The following is a 4,016-nucleotide window of genomic DNA, read 5'->3' as shown; positions in this document are numbered from 1 at the left end:
CGGCCGCGTGTTTGGGTTATCGCCTGTTAAATGCGTTCAGTACGGCTCCAACGCCACTACGTCACACATTCTGTGGAACATATAGGTGAAGATACTTATCGCAATAGGGTCGGCGGCGATAGCTGTGAATGTGGCGTGCAACGACCCGGAAGGATATTTGCTGGTACCGGAATAGGAAACTGAATGCGCGCCGTCATTTTCACGTGGGATGGGAGGGTGAGTGCTGCGGGGAAGCTGCTGCAGCGGGCCGCTAATACTGTTCTCTCGATCGCGCACGCTTCTTGGCTTCTCTTGTTAACCTGGGATCTAGCGGCCGGAAAACGTATCATACGATCGCAGTTTGGCGATGTACTGAACGTTGGTGCCGTAAGATCATGTTCTCCGGGAACGTATGAGCCGGTAAAAAAGAAGCGTAACTGTATTAGGTCATTTTTTTTGTGTGTGTGTATTCGCGATAGCAAACTTTGGCGCCGGGAAATCGTACGTAACGGGATTTTATCAACGAGGTTCTACTCTACTTTTCGCACACCGTGATGCAGCTCACGTGGAAGCAGCCAGTGTTATACAAAAGAGGAAAGAAAAGGAAAGAAATCTATCCAAAAAACAGCATTAGTATATAAACATAATTGCTCCGAAAGGTTTTGTCATTGCTTGCGCAGAAAATCTAATTCTTTAGGAGACAACGGTATATCGATGGCTTGTTTATGCCCGATTCACGAAGTGCGCCGATATAGGCTCAGCCTCGGGGATCAAGTGGGTAGCCTCGTCTTCATATATTTCTAGAATAGCAGTATTATCAAACAATGGGCGGCACCCACACACGGGAGAATGAAGTGCAAGAAATCTGCCAGGTGGCAGCTTCTTTACCTTGTTGTGGTCTCTTAGCCGTTCGTTAATGCATCTGCTATTCGGGCCAACATAGTTTGTTTTTTTCCCGCAGGACAACAGAATGCTTAAATAACAAATGTCCTTCAATCTACGCGAATGTTTTACTATGCTTTCTTCCTCAGTTTTACCTGCCCTTTTGGAATCTGTCTTGTTAGAATGGCTTCCTAGCTTATTGGGCACTGTAAAGACAACCACTATGCTATCACGGAGTGGTATTTTCTTAAGGTTGCGCGACAGTTGACGGATGTAAAAAATCACGGCAATGTATTTCTTATCGAAGATGGTGTGGTGCTGGGTTTCTGATTGGCCTGATATTGAAGAAATTTTCTTGAGTTGCTTTCTCCTACTGACACAAATACATGGGTTGGATAGCCGGCTTCCTCTAAGCGTGAGGCCTGCTGCTGAAAACTTAGGTTCATTAAGTGCGTCATGACTTCCTTAATGCATTGTTGTAGCACATATTCGTTATGGTTTTCTTTACTAGCTTAGAATGGCTGGAATGATATGGAAGAAACGCCTTGTTCGTCCGAGGGTTATAGTACCAGTACAACACGTGGTCGGAGCAGACGAAACAAGTCCTGCTTTGCACAAAAGTTCATCAGAATGACGATTTACATTAATTATTTCTCCCTAGTTTCTTACTTATAGCATGTTTTAGATGCCTTGTGTGTATGTTTTCAGGCACAAGTCAAATTTATTGTAGAGAACAGCGCCGGAATAAAGTAAAGCTATTGCAATCTATTTTTATTCCGAATCCACCATTAGCCTAGGATGATAGGTCAAAATGACTTGCGCCCCAAGCATATACGCTGAACGCGAGCCGTATTGACCTATCACGGAGGGCTAATGGCGGATTTGGAATGAAAACCGATTGGAATAGTTCTACCGTTATTCCGGCCCAGGTTGACTCCATTCTCTACATTTGATCCGTTCCATATAAACTTCAGTTTGAGTGCAAAATTACGGTGATTCGTCTTTTATTCATTTAGGACGGCTTGAATTTTCAATCTCGTCATATATTGAGAGCCAGTGTTGCCAAAATGTCTTAAAGCCTGCCACTAATGTCAGACAAAAATGTCGCTAAATTTCCGCAAAATTTTTACCGCGACGCTGTTTACCTCTCGTCCCGTATGCATCTCGCGCATGCGTTCCCAGGGGGGCGGGTACCCTGGCCGGCTTACGTCCGTATCACGGCGCGTGGACAGGAATGCGTGGGCCGATCCAGAAATAGTACAATACCGGTCCTACCCGCGGCGGAGGTGAAGCAGCCTTCAAGCACTCCGCCAACTTCCTAAAATAAGTTTAATATCTTGGTCCAAGTAGAACTACATAAATTCGGCGTTGTAAGAGAAACACTATATATATATATATATATATATATATATATAGAACTAACCCTGGATAACACTCCCAGGGTTAGTTCTAGTATTAAAACATAAATAGACCAGAAAGTGGATGAGAAAACGGGGCCGCGGTATAGGTCAATTGGCAAGAGCATCGCACGCGTAATGCGAAGACGTGAGACCGTTCCCCACCTGCGGCAAGTTGTTTTTATTGCGATTGCAATTATATGGACACTTCAACCGGATTTCTGCCGTCGCCGTCGCCGTGAGGTTCCCTATAGATAAAATCTTCGCCGCGCGCCGTATGCCCGAGCGGAAGCGGGCGGGGACGCGCGCTGTCACGGAGAGCGAACGCACTCAATCTCCCACTGCGCAAGCAAGGAAGCGGGAAGCCAGCGCCGGAGGGAGCGGGGGGGGGGGGGGGGGGGGGGGGGGCGCACTTCTACTCTACCAACAACCGCGCTCGTCGCTCCGCCCGCACCGTCTCTTATCTCCCCACGGCTCTGACCTTTATGCGCCGTGCATTCGCCGCTCAGTTTCCGTTGAAGCGATAGACCGCACCTACCTTCGCCGCTGCGGCGTTTGCGCTTGCTGCCAGCGTTTTGACAGTCGTTGTCTGCGGTCATTCAGTGTGATCTATTCATCTTTGTTTGTGCGCGCTCGTTTGTTTGTGCGCGCTCACACCACGCTTGTTCATTCAGGTAGTAATAGTCGGGCCACATTTTCCAACGCACGCTACACATGCAATGCTGCCCGGATCGGCAGTGCAGCGCTACAGGTGTGTCCCTTTGCACGCGCTGCCCACGGGAAGCGCTTCTCATCAACACCACCGTTTCACACGCGCCTTCTCGTGGTCATCGAGTCTCTCTTCATGTCGGTCTACTTACGCCGCAGCACACCTGCTTACTTAATCAGCTCATGTTTACTACAATTCATATTGCTACCAAATCCGCTCACCTTACTTCGTATGACATTGCTGTGTGTCACAGACCCCGGTGAACGAGGCGCAGACGCCGGACTAAATTCCAAAGCCGACTTATCAGCTTCCGAAAATAATCCCACGAAAGCAAGGACAATTAAGAGTGGGCCCTCTGGTGCGCCAGCGAACGCCGGTTGCTGTCCAAAGACCGAGTCAGAGCCCAGAGTTGTCAAAACACAACAAAATATATTCTTCACACAGGGCAGTTACACACACACTTGCTCACTTAGGCTAGACACAACACAATACAAATCAGATGGGTATTAGACACAAGAAAATAAATCACGACAAGCACTAAGAGTCCAACACGTAAAGTACAAAATAAATAGGAACACTAAGTGTCCAATCGTATTCACCGTGCTGGTTGGTCTTGGAGTCAGACGATCTCGGCGTAACTTGGGGGCAAATCTCGAAGAAGGAACTTCTTCCGGAAATGCAGACGCTCGATGAACTCGTCGACTAGCTTGCCGGGGAATCCCCTTTTTCCGCAGACGCTTGGTCTTCACGTTACATCACTTCACGGTGCGGACTCAACTCCTGAATTCCTCACTGGACTCCTGGATTCCTGCATCCGATTCTTGCACGGCGGTTATATAGCTTCCACAGGCGTTCTCGAACTTTCCTATCGGTGTCGTGATCTCGTAGCATGTCCAAAGCTTGGGAAGCTTCTACTCTTTTCTCGGACCTTCGACCGCTGCTTTCGGAACCTTCTCGAGGGGGGGGGGGGGGGGGGTGATGATGACTCATGCTGTTGGCGCGCGCGCTCACGCTGTAGTTATCTCTCTCGACTCGCCCGGTGAGAAGGT

General features: G+C 48.5%; 1 pseudogene; it reads right to left on the bottom strand.

Moving 5' to 3' along the window:
* Positions 1-2,094: 2,094 nt before the first annotated feature.
* On the bottom strand, positions 2,095-2,275 carry LOC119437939 (U2 spliceosomal RNA; annotated as a pseudogene).
* Positions 2,276-4,016: the final 1,741 nt, after the last annotated feature.

The sequence above is a fragment of the Dermacentor silvarum genome, chromosome 1 (genome assembly GCF_013339745.2).
Source record: "Dermacentor silvarum isolate Dsil-2018 chromosome 1, BIME_Dsil_1.4, whole genome shotgun sequence".
In the NCBI taxonomy this organism is placed as follows: Eukaryota; Metazoa; Arthropoda; class Arachnida; order Ixodida; family Ixodidae; genus Dermacentor; species Dermacentor silvarum.
The sequence above is the reverse complement of the archived record's forward strand: the minus strand, read 5'-3'. Positions and strand labels throughout refer to the sequence as shown.